The following is a 21,390-nucleotide window of genomic DNA, read 5'->3' on the forward strand; positions in this document are numbered from 1 at the left end:
TCTAGGGCTCTACCCCACCCTGTTTTACTGTGAAAAAAATCAGTCTTTCTCACCATCTGCCAAATAAAAGAAAGCAGCCACTCTTTCCATCTATTCCCTCCAAGCTGTGGAATTCTTACTTTGCATAGTCATGAGATAAAAAAGAGGGTCGTGTTCTAAAATGTTAAAAGCCATGTTAAACCCATGACCTCAGTGAGTAATATTCTCATGAGGGAAGACAGTAGAAGTGGAGCCAGGCCAGCCGGGGGTTGGTCTACATGCTGGTAGTTGTGAGTAATTGGTAGCACCCTAAATGTCTCCAAGCCCCAGGTTTCTAATGGACAGAATGGAAATAAACTAAATATCATCATCCTAGAATTGATGCATTCACTGGTGCACTATTCTTTTTTTTTTTTTAATAAAGTATTTCTGATTGATTCTTTTTATGTAGCATTAAATAGCCTGGTCAGTGTTGCATGCTCTTATGAAGCTTTGGGTTGTTCATTCCAAGTGAATTCCCACTGAGGGGTTTCTAGCAGACATCCCATATGTAAAATCTTTTCATGTACCAGTTGCTAGAAAGTTGAGTCATAAATATTAAGCTAGTGACACAGGATTGGGAATGCAAAGGTCATTGCTTGTGGTTAGGGCAAGAGAAGTTGAAGATTAGAAATGGACACCCAGAGAAAGTAATGCCCAATCAATGTCTAGTAATAGGAAGGATGAACCAAACAATTACACTAGGCTGGTGTCCCTTTGAAATGACACCTGTGATATCCAGGTGTAATAATGAACAATGTGGCCAGACAGATGCTTTGATTGTAGCAGGATTGACCTTGCTTTGGAAAGGCATGAGAATATGTTATCCAAATACACAAAATACTATTTAAGTTGCCAAGACACTATAAGAATAACTGCACACCCATCCCAACGAGACAGATGTTGCAGTGGTGAAAATTATATTCCAAATACATCTTGTTTTGTTGTCCCTTCCCTTGCCAACTTGGAAATAATACAGGACTCCAAGGTTAATTTACAGGAGATGAAGTCAGAAAGAAAGGTGGTATAGACGAGCATGAAGTCTACAGGATCTGAATTCAAACAAAATGTCTATGAATTTTGCCGAGCTCCTGGTTTAAGACATGGAGGGAAGCCAAGATGTAGTGTTTTTATAGCTGAAAATAAAGATACAAGTGGCAATTTTCTTTGCTGACTAGGGAGGGTAAAATAGCAATAGAGAACATTTAGTAAATATTTACTATTGCCAGGCACCACGTTAAACACTTTGCACATATTCCTTGACCCTGGTAACAATGCTTGCAACTGTTATGTTACAGATGAGGAAGAAATAAACAGATAGGTTAGGCTAGCCTCCTGAGGCCACTCAGCTAGAGAACAGTGAGGCAGCAATCAAATCCACACAGTCTTCCCCAAAGCCCTGGATTCTTCCCCAAAGCCCTGGATTCTTCCCCAAGTACATTGGCTAGAGGGATAGAAAAGATGCAGAACAGCAGTGAGGAAGAATTGGACCTTCCTGAACAATTACATGTTAATGACACAGGTCAAATGCTTAGCTGAGCTGGCACAGGGTAGGCACAAAAAAGGTGGGGGAAAGCCAGTTCCATCCTTCGTTTCTCTCCCAGTAAAAATCAACAACAATCCTGAAAACTTAAGAAGGTCCTTTCCAATCTTGGAAGTGGCCTTCCACAAGCGAACAAGAGGAAACCCTAAAACCTCCCCATTAAATAAGAAACTTTTTACTTGACAAAGGGAAATTCGATTTTAGCTTTGAAGTATGAAAAGTCCGTGGAAGCCAAGGAGCAGATGATTTCAGACAGCAACACACAGAGCAGGGAGCTAGGCAGGTGGGGCAAGGCTGCGATAGAGGCCGGGTGCAGGGGTCTGACCCCGCTGCGTGGACGTCTGGGTCTCCAAGAAACAGACGTGGGAATCGCTAGTGGCTGCACATCTGAAAAACGAAGCCCCGGGATGAATTATGTGCAGATTATTTTGCACTTGCACAGGAATTTCTGTTTATTCACAGTTGAGGAGCATAAAGAAGAAAACCTGTTTCACACCTGGTGTTTAATTTAGAAGGGATTGCTTCTCGAGCTGAAGGGAAAGCCATCTGAACTCTGCTGTCCTGGCAATGCTTTAGGGCTCCAGCAGCCAGGCAAGGCACGCCAGGAGCACCTGGAGCGTTTTGCAGTGTGTCCCATAAGGGTCTGTGTCTGGGTGGGGGTAGGGAAGAGGAGGGGAGCAGGCGATGTGTGAGCACAAAACCGCTCCTAGGTGCAGAGACACCAGTCACAGCCTGAGGGGGAGGGGCCCCCAAAGACCATCAGGCTCAATCACTAAGCTTCTCTCTTTTCCCAGATAGCTTCATAAATGTCACCAGGGACTCAGACACCCCTCGCAGCTACTCATCCCAGGGAACTCCCCCAGTGCACCTTTAATTTCACTGGGAATTCATCTTACTCTTCGGGTTTGCTGAGTGTGAAAAGTCTAAGGAGAAACCAATCCATTCTATTAGCCCCAAAGCAATGGTCTATTGTGTATGGTCAGAGAGGTATCTCACTGAGCCGAGCTCTGGGAACTTTTAAATTAAGTTCTTCCTGCTACAGAAGCTGCTTTTTCTCCAGTGGAGTCCTGGATCATTGTAAGCAAAATGGAAATGTCCCTTGGCATTTGTAGCATGCAGATGTTCACATTTAAAGCCACTCCTTAATCAAACCAGGCGGTTGTTGGCCATGATCTCTGGGAGGGACAGGACACTTTTATATCACTTAGAAGGGGGGTTTGCAGAGCAAGCCATATGGAAATTATGTTATTGATTAGGGAACTGGTTCCACCTTGCAAAAGACTTATTGAAATACTGGTTTCAAATCAGTGTCTTATCATATCTACAGGGAGTGTCCAGAACAAAGTAAAATAAAACAAAAATTCTTTTTTGTTTGTTAATGAGACAGACACGGTTCTGGTTCACACTTGCTTTTCTTCATATGGCCTACCCTCTAGGAGTCCAACAACAGCTAATACATTTAGTAAATATTCCCATCTATGATATATGTCCAAGCTCATTCATTCCCTCATTGGAACTTGCTACCTTATACTTGTAGAAGAATCATGAACTGTAACAGTAGTTAAGAGTTTATTACTTAAAGGATAAGTAATAATTCCTAACCCTTAAAGGATAAGTAATAATTCCTAACCCTTAAAGGATAAGGAATGGTATCATTTTTATTAATAGGACACTATTCTTTTTAAAAAATCACCCTTCCATGGACAGAGAGTGGGGAGGGCAGGAGAAATTAAGAGAAGACGGCGTTTTCAAATCTTGGCTTCTCCTGTATGGCTCACTGGCAGGGGCCAGCAGTAAAACCTCTTTTGCTAAATGTTGTGAGTTTAATGAAATTTACAATCGAGAATGCAAAGTCCTCCATGGGGTGTACAGAAAAGAACATGCTTATACATCTTCTGGCTCTTGCTCTGTATCTTGTTTGTGATAACATGTGGTTCAGAAAATTAAACCTAAAAGGATACCAGGCACTCATTTGATTATAGTCCCCTTTCTACACTTGAGGAAATGGAGACCAATGGTACGGATCTTCCCAAAAGAAGAAAGGATATTTATATAAACTTATTTTCACATTTCCTTCCTCTGAGCTAGGTCAGAAAGAATGGATATTAAAAGGAACTCATCACCAGTGTCCAAACCAAAAAGAAAGAAAATGATTAAAAGAAGACTGTATTTTTGTCTTGAAGAACCCCTAGAGATCATCTGGCTGTGCTTTGGTTCTGTAGGTCAGATAGGAGCTCCAATCTACCACTGCATGACCTTGGAATCATGGGGCATGAGCTGATCAGCTATGGCCAGAGACTGAGGGTAGCTCTTTCATAGATTCCATCCAGTAATAATCTCTCAACATCCTTATGAAATAGAGATTAAAATCCCATTTTTTTTTTCAAATAAGGAAGCAGAAGGCTAGTGGGTTTTTGGTTTGTTTTTATTTTATAAGACTCTCTCAAAGGCAAATCAGCCAATTAGTAATAAGGATAGGCCATGGGGTACCTGGGTGGCACAGTCGGTTGGGTGTCCCACTCTTGGTTTCAGCTCAGGTCATGATCGCAGGGTTGTGAGTTTGAGCCCCATGTGAGGTTCTGCACTCAGGAGGGAGTCTGCTTTCGGATTCTCTCTCTCTCTGTCTGCCCCTCCCCACATGCATTCTCTCTCTCTCTCTCCAATAAATAAACCTTTTTTAAAAAAAGATTTTATTTTATTTTATTTATTTGACAGAGAGAGAAATCACAAGTAGGTAGAGAGGCAGACAGAGAGAGGGGGGAAGCAGGCTCCCTGCTGAGCAGAGAGCCCGATGCAGGACTCGATCCTAGGACACTGAGATTATGACCTGAGCCGAAAGCAGAGGCACAACTCACTGAGCCACCCAGGCACCCCCAAATAAAACTTTTTTTAAAAAAAGGTGGACCAGGACTGCTGAAATGGGACTAAAATCAAGTCTTAGCCCAAGAGAATAAATTACTAAACACTTTCTTTGTGCTGGGTCCAGGTATGTGCTAGTTCAGTACTTATTCTGTGTTTTCTCAAATATCCTTAAGAATAGCTGGTTTTGTGAAAAAGAACAGCCTTGAGATGAAATGAGGATCGTTGCTAGAATTTGCCAGGTCCTAAGCTCATGTCAGGTGACCTGAAAAAGTGGTCATTTGTTTTGCTGCAGAAAAGACTTGCTCACTCCTAAATAATGGTTCCCCATTTTCTTACACCAAGAGATACCTCCAAATATAAAATACTCATAGCATAAAAAAATGATTTGGAATATTTCAGACATTGTTGAGCTGTCAAAAATATTTATCATTTATCAGTTTGATTAAAGATGGTTTCATGACAAGACATGTTTCTTTACCAATTGCCTCCTGCCTGTCTTGCCAGAGATGTTTCCCATCATATTTTCTACATGTGTTTGACCATCTGATACTAACTGCTGGTCTCTGCTTACTTATTAGAATCTACTTATTCTTGTCTTGGCATGGAATGTCTTCCATCTCCAACTTCTCTACCTAGGCAATCCCTCCTTTCTTATGAGTTTTCACTAAAATTCTTTTTACTCCCCAAAGTTCTCCTCAATTTTATGGTAAAGAATGAGAAAGGAAAAGGTAACATCAATTAATCTCCAACTCTGTACCAGGAACTGTGCTAAGAATATGGTATGGCTTATCTCTCCTGGTACTAAGTGGATTGCAGATGAGAAGCATGGAGGGAAGAGGAAGGGATATCTCAGTAAGTTCAGAACCCAAATTATTCAGATCACAAAGGTTCTAAATTAGAAAATATTCAAAAGTGACTGTTCAGAATTAAAAGTACTCTAATTACAAAGGTTCCAAGTTGATGGCATAAAGACATATTATTTTTTATGGGTGATGAGGCATCTGGTTTCAACGTATTTGCTCATTCTCCTTGTTCTATGTTGCACTGTCAATGGACAGCCATCTGGCCAGCTAGATGCTCAGACACAATCAAGACTCAAGGTAAGCTGTGTATATCTTGGGGATGAATGTATCTTCTTTGGGAATATAGAACTTTCCTAATATTATATTCATATCCGTAACTCAAGGCCATTCATTCTTACAAAATCCAATGAAATAATATCATTACGGCAAGTAGGTCATTCCATGGCTAACAAGGAGATGCTTTGAAAGTATTAGGGAGTTATTAAAGATTATTGAGTGATGGGACTAGGGGAGGTGGTTTAGGAAATGCTCGATGCAGAAGGCATGGTTCTGATTTCTCTCACAGAGTGGGTTTTGAAGAATGGGCAGGGCAGAATAGATTGGTTGGTTAACTTGTTAAGCTTAGAAATGTATGCTTCTTAATAGAGCTGTCTGTGCTGGAGAAGATTATCTAAAAAAACCAAGACCATAGCATGAAAAAGGGGAAATGATTTCTAGGCTAATCACTTAGCCCCACCTCACTCTCCTTGGTCTTTCTCTTGAGTTCACAGCAGTGTTCTCTCGTGACTCATTTTAGAGTAGAAGGGACTCACAGTCACTGTCTAAATGGAGTTATGGTCCATGGTCAGTCCCATCCACCCATGTTAGACCATTACACGACATAACACAATGTGTGTGAAAGTTAAGTGCATCCACCTGTTTTGCTGAGTGGCCATGGGAAATATTTTGTACATGTGCTTTGGGAGGGGGGGGAATAAAGGAAAGACATTTATCTTAGCTTTCTGCTTCCTATGATGACCTGAGGCTTTCATTTTAATAAGGAATTCCTCTCTTGGCAGAGAAGGAAAACAGATGGTATATCTTTAAGTACATAATGTATGCTTCCTCCACATTATTTTTGGAGAGCATGAAGTATGATGAAGGGAAGTGAACTCATGCTGCGAGGCACAGGCCCTGGGTTTGGGTGCCTGGGATAGCTTCCATATGTACCAAGGTGATGGGTTTTCCGGATTCCCCCTGCCATCCTCATCCTCGCAGGATTTGTAAGAACAACTGTTACTCAAAGAGAAACCATATGCTTCCAGTCCGTGAGTGACTAGTTTGTCTAACCTACGTGGGTTTTCCAAGAACCATGATTAAAAATTAGATATCACTAATACCGTTCTGGAAAGCTCATTAGCACGATTCTTATAGAAGCTGCTTAGGAAGTAATCCTCACATTCTTTCTTGTTTTTACGCTGAACTCAAGGTTACTGTTGCTACATAGGTTGTTAAAAAATGCCTTTCTGGGGGTGTCTGGGTGGTTCAGTGGGTTAAAGCCTCTTCCCATCGGCTCGGGTCATGATCTCAGGGTCCTGGGATCGAGCCTCGAATCAGGCTCTCTGCTCAGCGGGGAGCCTGCTTCCCTTCCTCTCTCTCTGCCTGCCTCTCTGCCTACTTGTGATCTCTGTCTGTCAAATAAATAAATAAAATCTTTTTTAAAAATGCCTTTCTGCCGACAGATGTAGAAGAGCAACTTTATAGCCTTAGGTGACAAGGCTGAACCATTCCCAAAAGATGAGTGTGAATTTTCAGGAAAATGCCATATACGATTTCAACAAATATATATTCAGCACAATGTCAGGTAGGGTCCTCTGGCCCAAACTCAGAACTGCGTGAACAATTGGGGCCCAGTCGGCTCACATGACTGGAGATCCGGAATGGGGGTTTCTTGCCTGATCTTCACCTACGGGTTCTGGTCCGGTTTCTCTGTCTCTCTTGTGGCCATGCCCTCCTCTATGTATCCACATCAGCCTCAAGCCGAGCACAAAGGCTGCCACGTTTCCAGCTCATATTTGTGCATTTGGATGATGAGAGCATCAGAGAAAGAGTAACTTCTGGAAAACCGCTCAGACAAGTAAAGAAAAAAAACGTCGCCAACAAATGTGTCCTCACCTCCTGCCTGACTGCTATTCTCGCCCGTTCAGACCGTGAGGAATTCCATGAAGTTTCCTTTGTTTCAGAGACTGGGGACCAATGTTCATCTTCAACCCCTTGTCACTGGATTAAGAAGGGATTTATAACACTTATGGGCCACTTTTCACAGAGGAAACGGTGGATCTGTCAACCATGGTAAGTCTAGCCTGCCTGACTGTTCTGACAGATACATGAAGTCCCTGCAGTATTCTTTCCTGCCCTTTCTGTGGGGTGTTCCCAGGTCTCACTTCTAGAAGGCTGTGGCAGAGAGGAATCAGAGCATCGAGTTCCACGGATCAAAAACCATCTAGTCTTCAGGGCCGTACCCATTTTCATTATGTATGTGTGTGTTTCGGTGCATACCTCTGGTAAATTCTTTTTTTTTTTTTTAAGATTTTTTTTTTTTAATTTATTTGACAGACAGAGATCACAAGTAGAGAGAGAGGCAGGCAGAGAGAGAGGAAGGGAAGCAGACTCCCTGCTGAGCAGAGAGCCTGATGCGGGGCTCGATTCCAGGACCCTGAGATCATGACCTGAGCCGAAGGCAGAGGCTTAACCCACTGAGCCACGCAGATGCCCCTACCTCTGGTAAATTCTCATGACAGGACTGTCATAGCACTACCTGAGGTATCATGCAGAATATGTTCCTTTGATTGATTTAGAGGACATCAGAAGTCTACATTTTTGAGATGGAGACATGACTTAATTATGGAGAAGTACATACATACTAAGCACGTGGTTTGCTATATTTTTGTGTGTTTGTCTCAGCGGAGGCCAAACTGACCTACAGTGACAGGTACACATCTTAAGTACAATTTGATAGCTTTTGATAAATTAATCATGTGTGTCAATGACACCCCAAATAAACACAGTATTTTAAAATTCTCTCAACCCTGAAAGTCTTCAATTCATCCCCAGTGCCCCAGAGGCCATCATTTTGGTGAATTCTATCAAGACAAAGTTTTGTCTGTTCTTGAATTTCATAAAAATGGAACCCTGTACACTATTTTATGTTGGACTTCTTTCAGTCCAAAAGATGATTTTGAGGTTTCTTCATATCATCATTTCTTATTGCTGAATAATACACCATTGTATAATTATATTATGGTGTGTTTACACATTCTCCTTCCAAAGGTATGTGGCTGGTTTTAGTTTTAGGCCAGGGCACATAGGCCTGTTGTCCCCTTTAAGGAAATTGCCATGTGTCTCTGTTGCCTAAGAAAGGCTTCTCTTTGGGATTCCTTATAACTTCCTTTAGTCCTCATCTTTGATGGTCCTGTGGGAGACTGTGGTTATTTTACTCATCCTGGTTTCTGTTGCTCTCATGGAAATAAAAACCCTTTGCTTTCTTTACATCTTAACCATAAATGAAATGTCTCTTTAAGGACTGGTGTTTGTCCTTGGAAGGGGTGTGTGTGCACACATCCTTACATACATGTACGTAGTTGTGTGTATATCATTTCCAGGAATTAGCAAGAGGAACGTATGCATGTGCATACGTAATCATGCATGGAGGTGTGCTTTTTTTCCAGAAGTTAAAAGGAGGAAGTTGAAGGAGTTCCTGAAGACAACACGAAGGCAATGTATGTCCCTATTACAGTAGTGGAGAAAACGTAACCCTAGAGCATGAACATTTTCTTGGAAGGTGCTGCTGGACTTGGAGTATTAATACACTTCTCATGGCCAACCCTCTGCACATTTTATTAAAAACAAGCTGAATAATTTTCAATTGGGGAAATATATTTTAGGGAATTTTAGAGCCTCTGATTCCCTGATTGGAAGGGTAAATCCCAGAAAAAGTTCTCTCTGGATAGAGGCTGAGTCTTTGCTGAAGAGGGTAAGAAATTGTATGGTTAAAATTTGAAAAGCATGGTTCTCTGCCAGAGGGTGAGTCAGGATAGAATTCAACATGGAGATGCAATGCTCGTGTTTGAGGGGGATGAATATAAACAGGTTTCTCATAAAATGCTGAAGTGTCATCCCCTCTTGATCTTTCTAGTTATTCCCAGTCTTATGATAAGTTATGTAAGTTGTATACAGTTTTGAGTTAGTGGCCATTGGGAGAAAGGATCCAAGGAACAAGGACCCAAGTGCTTTTCAGGGAAAGATAAGAGAAGGTTTATGGGAAGATGGATATGAAGGTATAGAGAAGCTGAGTGTGAAGCCAGACCAGCCAAGCAGAGTAGGAAGAAGAAATCAGATACCCCCATCCCCAGAAGTGTGACAGGGAAAGGGCCCCTGGGGAACAGAAATGCTAATTGGTGGACTACCTATGGGGGGGGGGTCATTTTCAAAACTAGTTAGTGGATTTTTTTTTTCTGGATAAAAATGTGAAATCACCGGAACCACCCATGTTCTTACCTCTAGCCATGGTCATACTTTTGTTTAATTCCCAACAGCAATGAAATAAGTTTTGTTAACATCTCTTCTAAAGTTTTTTAAAAAAAAGTGTTTGAAGTAGAGAAGGGGTAAGAAAAGTAATATTCATTGTAATATGAAAAATAGTAATTATTGACTACAGACCCTAGGTTTAGAAAGAAAAGGAGGTTGAGGAGAGCAGAGAGATTAGCTACCCTCCCCAAGGATACTCTTTCTTCGCTTCGTACCCAGGATGGCCCCTGGAAGAAGATATTCATGAATAAATGCACGTGTGCCTCACCTGAAGTCACAGAGATAATGACAGATGGAGAATTCATTCTCTGCTGCTGCTGTGAGAGGTGTGCTTTCCATTTCTTATAACTGCTCTCACCTTCCTCAACCCTCGCTGAATCCCAGTTGAAGTGGGCATGGGATGGGGAATGGTAGTAGGAGTCAGAAGCACTAACTTGATAATGGACATATCTGGACATCGTCAAGTTCACATGGTGCCATCCAGATAACCCAGTCTCCCTCCAGATTATTACTCCGCCTTTCAAATTTTGCCCCCTTCCTTCTGTTTACCAAAGTTAACCTCCGGCCACGTGGAAGGGTGGGTACACTTGAGCTTATGGGAGTCAGTGTTGGAAAGGATGTCCTACTTCAAGGTGGATAGGCAGTGTCATGCTGTGGACCTGCTGGTCTCTGAGGTGTTGTTCTTCATCAGCCTGGTCCTTGATCCTTCTGTTCCTGGTGCTGTGAGCATCCCATGTGGAACAGGGGCAGGGCTGCATTGTACTTAACTACATGATGTTGGCCTGCCCTGCTTACTCTGGGTTTAATACACTCTAATGGCTACAGAGGCTCATACAGGATATCACTCTGATGAACCCTTATAACCAGCAAATGTGGCTTCTATTACATGAAATAACCATTCACATAAGCCAAAAAGTACATAAGCCAAGACTTTTAATAGTCACTTGGAGCTGTCCCAGTCTCTATCATCCACAATCCACAGGGCTAATTAGACCCTCGGCAGTGGCCGTGTGATTCTGAAGGGAAGTGCTGTGACTTCACCCAGACCCTAACTAGCTTCCACTGCCTCCTGGATTCTGGCCAGAGAGGGCATGAGGATGGAGGACCTCTTGGTCTGTCTCACCTCTGTCTCTCTTCCTTCGCACACATTTCGGTGATCAGCAGGGACAGAGCTTCTTCCAGACTGTTCAGAAAGACTCTGAAATGCTGTTTCCTTAGGGCAGGACACGCCACGGTCTGTCTTCCCCAGCCGTATGATCTGAGTACTCCAGACTAGTTGTCCACATGAGACTGAGAAACAACCAGGAATGAGGGATGTCTCAGGATAACTTCAAGATATTACCCACATTACAAAATAGTCTCAGAGGGTGACAAGCACAACTGTGTTGTTTTTCCATTTAAGACCCATTAGTAAATAATATCCTTAAGAAAAATATTTCTGAACACCACTTGAATCAGATTTGATCTCACCTCAGTTATATTTGTGGCTACAGAGAGCTGAGACTGCTTCTTCTTTATTTGCTTTAGGCCATCATTAGATAATAATAAAAAAAAATGCTCATAAAAGGGTTAACTTTATAGAAGGTCCTAGAAATAGCCCCTGGGCCTCCAGCCAATGCCGACTCAATGCCTTCATGGACGTTCTGAAAGCTGACATTTTTGTGTGACTCTGCACTCAGCTGCAAAGCAATTCCTTTTTTTATTTCTTTCATATGTTAGCAAGCAGCTCTACGCATGCTAACCACTCAGATGGTTGGTTCTTCCACATAGCGACAGCATCCCCAGGGACATCTTGAAGCACACCCCAGGGCAGGTTATTGAGGGGAATGATTTTAGATTACTCATGCCAACTTCCGAGAGGTCTACCAGCTGCCAGCAGCAGTGAGCCATTAGTTTTAAGTGTTACTGGTTGATTTTAAATCTGAGATCCTCTCTGTGTGACAGAACTCCTGCAAACCGAGACTCCCCCGTTCCATTGGTGGTGACCTGCCAGAAAGGAATCCATGCAGACAAAAACCAGAGGGATACGGATACTGAAAAGAAGGTGTTTCTACATCTCATTTTAGTTCAATTTTAACTTTTGGTTTAATGGCTCTAATTTCCAAAATATTGACAGACCCAAGTACTCATGACCCTTATATGGAGGCATATGTGTGAAATCATCAAGGTTAAAACAAAAAACTATAATCTGCCCAAATGAGAGCCAGCTCCATGTGATTACCTTACTCAAATAGTTTTTCTCTGCTGTTGTTCTAAACCAGTGGTTTTCACCTTGACTATACATTGAAATCATCTGGGATGCTTTAAAAAAAAAATATGGACACCTGGTTCTAATCCTAGAGATTCTGATTTAATTGTTCTAGGGTGTGGTTTTTACAGCAGGAGTTTTAAAAGTTTTCCAGGTGATTATAATAAGCAGTCAAGGCTGGGACTCACTGCCGTAAGCAGGAACAGGTGTTCGAATAGTGGGTGTAGGCTGTGAAGGGGAAGATGCTTAGCTGCACATTAGCTGTACCTACCCATTGAAAGTCAAAAAAGCATAACCTAGGGTCATCAAACCATTTGTGTTTGCCTGAGAGTATCCTGGTTTTAGTACTGAAAATCCCATATGCTGTGCAAACCAGAACTAGGGTCATATGAGTCATAAAACCTGCTGGGAGTCCCTGCAGAAGGTGCAGGAGGGAAAGACATTGGTCCAGAGCCAAGGAGAGTATGAACCAGTGGAAGCAGAAAGGACAGCCCTTTGCTGGGAGGAAACCAAAGCTAATCTGGTCTGCACTGGGCAATATCAATGTCAAAGAGGTCAAAGCCCCGGGGAAAACCTTGGCTGCAGGGGTCGTTGGCACTGTCAGTTCTTGCTGTTGGCATATGTCTTGACCTTGGATCCCATGCAGCAGCCCCAGCTCTTCTGAGGCATGCCAGGGTGGAATCAGACTCATCTTCCCCCCAAGTTCATTGCTCTCTACAGTCTTCTGTCTCAGTTCTCCAGCCAGTTTAATCCGCGTGGAGAATCTCTGTTAGCTCAGAAACACCATTCCCTCTCATCCTTCAAGGTCTTTGCTCATACTCTTCTTCTGCCTCTTCCTCCCACACCGTCAGGGGGAAAGAGCCTTCTTAAAAAGACTGACCCAGTATAATGTTTTCCAACATTTTTATTCATTATTGTTCTCCCAATAGACATTTAAGACATTTTTTTTCTAATTGCCACCCCATAAATTTTTAATAGCAAGAATATGTTATATATCTGTTTATGTAATGCAATCCTTTAGAGGGTCACAATCTATTGTAATATCTAAGAATTTTCTGCTTCTCCATCCTCCAGAACCAATTTTTGTCACCTTAGGGATTTTATAGCCCCACTGAGAGTGCATGAACTAATATTGTTTTCCCATAGAATTTTGTACTTCCCTTTATCTTGGTCCCACTGTACACAATTCAGTCTTCTATCATAACATCTGTAATATTTAATAACACAGACTTCAAATTATTGCCTCCATTTGTAAGGGCAGAGACCAGTTCTAATTAAGCACATGGGGGTATGCATTTTCCTTTATCCACTGGCAAATGCCTGTCACATGTTAGGTCTTCAATAAACATCTGGATGAGGGAAGGCATATGTGGCTCAGACTTCCCTAGTCCTCACCATCCTATAATAACTGATCTCCCCATGCATATCCCATTCATTTGGGTCTTCTGGACATGCCCTATGTCCTTCCCAAATGACCTCAGGAAATCTCCAACATTTGCTGAGACTCAAGTTTTCTGGTTTCTTCAACTAGTTAGGTGCCCCTGCCTGTTGTTCTCACTTACCATGTTCTCTGTGGCACATTTTCTGAAGTGCAGGAGTGTCATTTGAAACTCCATAGAGGCAGAAACTCTCTCTCTCCAGCAAGTCCTTTATTTCAGAGAAAGGAGCAGAATGGATTCTCTGGTCTCATAAATGTAAAGCAAGTCATTTTGTGCTGGGGTCTGAGCTGGCCAGTGGGGTCCTGCCCCTGCCCCAGTCTCTATACCCGCTAATATAGATAAGTTAGAGGTTGCACAGGGAGATGGAACAAATTTAAGTAGAAGCACCTTGACCTTCTAATGGAATGAGTTCAAGACCCAGATCCCATCCTAGAGACTCAAAGTAACTGAAATGAGGCCTGTGAGGTGAATTTCACCATGACTCTCCAGAAAGGATTAAGCTATCAAGGAGGTGACTGCTTGAGGGTATGCAATGAGACAATGCTATGATCTTAACCCAACCACTAGGGCATGCTTGGGGAACATGGCTCTGAGTCTGACTGAAGAGAATGACCACTCAAAGCCAACATAATTGAGACCCAAGCCAAATGAGATGCTGAGCATCTATGGCCACTAAACACAGCTGGAGAGGAATCGCCACAGTTCCCTCTGAGAAGCCAGAGTGGTAACATGGTGACAGTGAGTAAACTTCAGTTTTGGACAGTCCATCCTCTTGGATTACATGACCTTCTTAGGGCTGATGTAACAAATCGCCACAAATTTGGTGGCTTAAATATTTATTCTCTTCCAGTTCTGGAGACCAGAAGTCCAAACTCAAGGTCTGAGCAAGACAACACATTCCCTCTGGAGTTTCCAATATGGAGGAATCCATTCTTTGCCTCTTCCAGCTATGAGAGGCTGTCGGGCAACTGTGTGAACATGATCACACATAATCACACTGCCTCTCTTCTTCTCCGTATCTTCTCTTCCATCTGTCTCAAATATCTCACTGCCCTCCTCTTATATAAGGACACTTGTCATTGGACTTAGGGCCCGCTGGATAATTCAGAATCATCTCCTCATCTCAAGACCCTTCGTTACGGCTGCAAATACTCTTTTTTGAAAGAAGATCACATTCAGGGGTTCCAGGGATGAGGACTCGGACAAATATTTTTTGGGCCCACCATTCAACCTATATCACAGGGATCAAAGCTAATTTCTGAAGAGCACAAGAAACTGTATCAGGGAAGCAAACCTATAACTTCCCAGGCAGCCTAGCTTCTGCAATACAGTGGGTAATCAGGCAGATGACAAGAACACTGAAAACTGTGTGACTCCCCTGAGATTCTTCACATATCACAGAAGCCTGTAAAGTGCACATGTGTGCCTCACTGTATGTGCATATGTGTGTTTGTCTGGGAAGGAAAAGGGGGGCATGTGCATGTATCAGCCAAAGTCTCAGCAGGAAACAGATGGGGCATTCAAAGGATGACTGGACAGAGTCCAACGAAGGATCTTCATAGGGTGTCAACAAGGATAAGGTATCAGCATGGATTTTGCTTAGAGTGACAATGAATGAACCACAATTTCAAACTTCCTAGTCTCTTGTGGTTTGGGGATCAAAAGCACATCTGGCAAGCTGCATCAATGAGCTAGCTATCAGGGCTGATCAACAGATCAACAAGGGATAGTAAGGCACCCTGGTCTAGCAGAAGAAAGCTAGTACCAAACTAGGGCAGAAGGGCCAAAGGAAACGTACTGTTCCTAGAGGAAGCAAGAGCTTTATCCAGCCCTGAGGCTAAATGACATAGTGAGAGGAAGAGAGAAAGAGTAGACCACTGAGGAAGGCCTTAAGTGATCAAAACCCTTTGCCACTTTCTTCTCCCATCCTTTCTGTAGGTAGCCACTTCCTACTGGTTGTTGGTAGCTGGAATCCATAGGGCAGGGAGTCTGTCTGGGGCACAGGGCAGAGGATGACAAAGAATGATCCTGAGGGTTCAAGGTCAATAACCCCAGAAGGCAAGACTGCTGGTGGGAAATCTGTTGGAGTGGATGGCTATAGACTGATTTATTTCAACTATGAAACATGGTGTGATATTTTTGGCAGTAATGGTTGGTAAGATCTGGGTTTAGAAGTTGTATTCGTTTAAAGTATTCCTAGTCAGGCTGTAGGGTCCAGAAGGATGGGGATCACAGATGTCTTGCTCACTCCTATTCCCCTTTCCTGGGGCACAGTCCTAAAACATAAAAAGTATGGGGGGGAAAATGGAATGAATCAAGCCCATCCACACCAATCTGTGCTTTGGGGGAAAATGAGGTTCTTTGTGTTTGGCTCCGTTTTCAGTTTAAAAGCTTGCACACCCTCTTATATAAATTTACCCGAGCTACTTCTTGTCTATTGATTACGTGGCATGTAGAGAGATAAGCCTGAACCCTAAGAATAGATACAACCCAGGCTCCAGCTGAGATACAACAAATGATTTCATGGACAGAACTCTCAGGAAGAATCCATGATTAGGACTACTAGCTGACTGAGCTGAAGTTCGGGGCTTGGTTTTAGCCTTGAGGTGGGAGTGGGGATCCAGGGTGCTGTGTTCGAAAGGCTATACTTCAAGGGGTGATCAGAGAGGAAACAGAAGTCTTTGTTCACATAGACAGCCTTATTCGTTTAACACACATTTCTTGATTATCAGCCCTGCACCAGAGACCAAGACAGGTGCCTGGGACATAAAACCAACTAATACTCATTCTCTGTCCTCAATTACTTACACTGGTATTGGAGTGGCAGGGAAAGTATATATATATATATATATATATATATATATATATATATATATACACACACACACACACATATGTATAATTAATATTAATAATATATTATTAATATTACTAATATATATTATTAATAAACATATATGTATTTCTATATGTGTATATTTCTAACTATATATATTTGATACTGATGTATTTAGAAGGTGCCTTGGACAGGAGAGAATGCTAGTCATGGCCTGGATGTGGTTATGAGAGGGCCAGGAAGTTTTTACGGATGGATATGGTGGTCCCTGAAGTCAGTCTGGCAAACGAAGTGCAAACTTTCCAAGACAGGGATGGGGAGGTCAGCTGGCACATGGAGAGGCACACTGGTAGAGGAGATGATACTGCTCTCTGGAAATTATACATCTTAGTTTGTCCAGGCTGCTATACCAGAAGCCCAGAGTCCAGGGGCTTAAACAACAAGTACTTATTTCTCACCAGCCCAGACACTGAGAAATCTGAGATAAGGGGGCCAACATAGTACGGTTCTAGAGAAGGGAATTTCTAGTTTGCAGACAGTCCTTCTCTTGCTGTGTCCTCACATGGTGAGTCGCAGAGAAAGGAAACGAGCTCTCTCCTCTCTCTTCTTATAAGGGCACCAATGCCATTATAAGGATTTTGCCCTGATGATGCCATCACCTCCAAATACTATCAGATTGGAAATTAGGGTTTCAACATGTGTATTTTGGGGTGAAGCAAACATTCAGTCCATAGCCCTATAAGAAGTTCCCTATAGTCCAAAGGAACAGATTCGGGTCCTTGAATGCCATGCATAGGGGTGCATGTGGAGATTCACTGAAGCAAGGAGGTGAGGTCCTGCATGGTATTCCACAGACTCCAAAAGCACTCAGATGGAAGGGTCTGGAGAGCGTGGGTAATGTTGGCCTTATCTCCATGTGTGCCTCAGTAGTAGTAGCCTAGAATCCCTGTAGTGGGCACATAGCCCAAGGGTCCTGTCTCATGTAGGGACAATAAGCATGGACATAGCCGATTTTTGTATGCTCCCACTTCTCAGTGAGTGGGGAACTGAAAATCACACATACCATTGGCAGTGCTATGAGGGTCTCTTTCATCTTTAGCCATTGACCCTAGTAAGTAGCAGATTCTGAGAGAAAGAGTTACAGGTCAACATGGAGGAGTCTGAAGGGACCTGTGGTCCATCAGGCAGACTGAACTACCAGGGGAAATTCCCTTTTTCATTTCAAGCACAGAGAAAAACTGAAAAATAAAATAAAATAAAAATTGTCCAATGCATACCAAAGTTTAAATCCTCTACAAAAGGTAATCCCGAAGAACAAGAATTGGAGAGATGACTTGGAGTCAATGATGTGTGGAAATGGAAGCCAGTGGTCTCATGGGAGGATCCAGGGAATGGGACAGGCCTGAACAGCACGGGGGTGGGTTCCCTGCTGCCCAGGGTGAGGACTCCTGTCCTTGGCAGAGAAACATGTCTGCCTCCCAAGGCCCAGGGTGGAAAAAGAGTCAGACTGGCCAGGACCATAAGTAGGTGCGAATTCTGAATTCAGGCTACTAATGTGGTACAGTGACCCAAGCCAAAAATATTAAAACAAACGCTCTCGTTTTAATGAAAGGTATAGAGCCCCTGGCGGGGACACATTCAAAATTGCCTACTAGCTATGCCAACCCAATCCAGGTTTAGTAGACTAATAAAAGATGCAGGAGTTAAAGACCAATACTATCAACTCAGACATACGGAACCTGCAACGGGATGAGGAAAATCGTGATGTTTTTAGACAATGAAATATGATTTCTGAAAGAAGGAAATTCAGCATGAAAGAGTGGCATACCAAGAAAAGGAAAAGACCAAGTGAATTGTTAAATATGCTTTAGCATTGCTTGGTTATAAAAATGAATAATAACTTTTGAGAAAGGAAAACAAGGTAGGACTACGACGATAATGAACACAGCATAAAAAATAGGTAAGATCAGAATCAAATCTGTTAATGCTGACAAGAAACATACTTAAAGCGAAATAACATAGACAGTTGAAAATAGCATGGTAGGAAAATACATACTAAACAAACACTAATCAAGAAAAGCTGCTATAGCAATAGTATTAGATTAATAAATTTAATTATATCAAATAGATAATATTAGATAAATTACACTAATACTATTAGAACAATAAAATTGATTGACGGTCAAGAGCGTTGAAAGGTATAAATAGGAATAAAGTTTTTATGGTAAGATAAAGGTAATGATCATTACAGAGATGTAGAAAATATGAAATTGCTTGCATCTAAAAATATAGCTTGAAAATTATGGTGAAATTGACAGATTCAAATTTCAAAAGTACATTTCAATTCACACCTCTCAGAAACTGATAGACAAAAAATTAGTAGGGCAGTAAAAAAGTTGAGAAACACTTCTAAGGAATGTGTGCATGTGTATAGATCTATATGCCAACTTATAATATAAATACATACATATATGTGTATCTATATAACATATTGTTTTGTGTGTTTTTTTTAATTTATTTGACAGACAGAAATCACAAGTAGGTAGAGAGGCAGGCACAGAGAGAGGGGGAGGCAGGCTCCCCGCCAAGCAGAGAGCCTGATGTGGGGCTCGTTCCCAGGACCCCAGGATCATGACCTGAGCCAAAGGCAGAGGCTTTAACCCACTGAGCCACCCAGGCGCCCCCCATTGTTTGTGTTTTATAGATAATATGTAACATACTTATAAATATATTAATATATAACTATACATATTTATACACAGATGCATAAATACATAATTTATATACATAAATATACTTTCTAACCAAAAAATAGAAACCACTTTGTGTTGAAGTCCATATGTAATTTTTAAAAAAGATTGAATATATATTAGGCCATAAAAAAGTTTTGATAAACCAAAGCCTCAATAGCAAACACATGACATGCTCTACTCACAATCCTATTAATTTGAAATAAACAATAAAATCATAGTTAAAAGACTTGTAAAAAGAAACTTGATATAAACACACACACACACACACACACACACCCTCCCTAAAATTCTGAAAATGTGTAAGAAGATGTGAAAAAAAGGCCTATTTGATTTCAATACAGGAAAAGCATTCTTAGATAAGAAAAAACAAACCCAAGGCACAAATTAAATGATACAGAAGTTTAATAAATCAAATGAAAGTTATCCCTACAGAGAAACAGAGACAGAGACTGAGAGAAAGAAAAATAGAGAAGGAAGAAAAGAAAGAAAGAAGGAAGGAGGGAGGGATGGAGGGAAAGCAAACAGGCAGGCAGGCTTGGTAATAACACTTGAAAGATAGCTATAAACAGACAGAATATATGTACAGCACATATAGCGTGTGTCCCTTATTGCAGATTGTATGCCAATATCCCACCCCCACACCCAGCAGAATTGATACATTTTTCTTGAAACAAATGAAAATTCCCATTTCAATGGACTCAACTCATCAAAAAGAAGTTAATATGCAAATATATGGCTGATGCATGTAATCCTCCAGCTAAAGGCAATAAAGCACATTGTTTTTGCTATGAGCAATGCACAGACATAAGAAAATCAGAACGTGGAACTCTCTCTTGAAGAATAACAGAGAAGAACAGGTGAGGACAAAGTACCAAGATATAGGAATCACAACCCCAATTCTTACAAAAGGAAGCAAGCATGAGTATGCTAGCATGGCAAAGGAAGGCCATCCTCGGGTAAGATGGTGAGGAAGGGAATGTTTGCTTTGGGATTCACACACAGAAGACCCTCTGGGTGGGTGGGGTGTAACAGAGAACACACCTCAAATCAGCTCAAACAATGATGACCGGTGTTTTTTCACCAAACAGGAAGGCAGATGGTTCATGGGGGTTTGTCTAATATCATGAAGCTCCTTATGGGTCTCTGCTCTAGTAGCCTAGGAGTTAACCACCTTGGGCTGTTAGATTCCAGTCTGTTAGGTCAGAATTGGTTTGGAGACCCACTCCAGAACAAGTTACATGCAAGGAGATGGAACCTATGGATTGCCATAACATGAAAATGCATCAGATGTCATTTCCGTGATGCCCTCCCTGGATCTCTTTCTCCCACTCTTCCCTCGTATTTAGCTTCTTCCATTTGCTGAAGGCCTTGTTTTGCTTCTTGTTATCAAAACTGAAGAGCAAATTCCTATCAATATTCATTTGCTTATTTATTTATTTATTTATTTATTTAAATTTGGTCTTATCAACTGATAGGTCTACACTGATGGATGCCGGGCGTTAGCCACCAAGATAGAATTGAGGAGTAGTAGGCAGTGATATTTGAAGCTATCAGATTCTCTTCCCATTACCTGTCTCCTCTTACACCCTCCTATAAATAGTATCATTGTAGAAAATTTGGCAGATAATGATCCCAGAAAACCCAGAGTCGGGTGCCTTACATTTCAGTGTGTTTTCTTAAAACAGGCATTCCCATTTCAAAAATGCTTCATGATATTTGTTTGGAGAATACGTTGGACTTCTGTCAATATTCAATATATTCCAGTACAAATAGGGAAAGGTTTCATTTTTCACATGTGCTTGATTCAATTTTTCCTTTCCCTACTCAAGGAACATGTTGGTGCCTATCTGTTGAGTCAGCACTAAATCCCCCATGAACTGCCATCCAGACTCTGAGGGATTAGGGCTCACTCCACAGTGTCTGGCTTCCTTGCAATCCTCAGGACCCAAATTGGGAGAACCATCAGAACTCACGGGAACCAACTTGCCTTGGTGACTAATGCAGAACTTTCTCTCCTGAAACCTAGAGACAGCAAGGGGTGTGACTGGAAAAGAGCACTTTCCCTGACAAGAGCAGTGATGGAAACTCTTATGTCAGTGAGCTTCATTCTCTGTGCTAAGAGTACCCCGTTGGGCCAAAGCTCAACCTCCTTTCGAAGCAGAAGATCCAGCATCTTTGAGCTGTCAGTGTGACAGCCCTGTGGTGCCAGGTTGAAAAATTATCCCAGCTTTCAGCTGCTCACAGGTTTATACTTTGCAAACTATCCCTTCTGATCATCTTTGCCGTTGTTCCCCAAGGAAGGAACGCTTGAAGCCAACATCA

The sequence above is a fragment of the Mustela nivalis genome (assembly GCF_964662115.1).
Source record: "Mustela nivalis genome assembly, contig: HAP1_SCAFFOLD_698, whole genome shotgun sequence".
Classification (NCBI taxonomy): Eukaryota; Metazoa; Chordata; class Mammalia; order Carnivora; family Mustelidae; genus Mustela; species Mustela nivalis.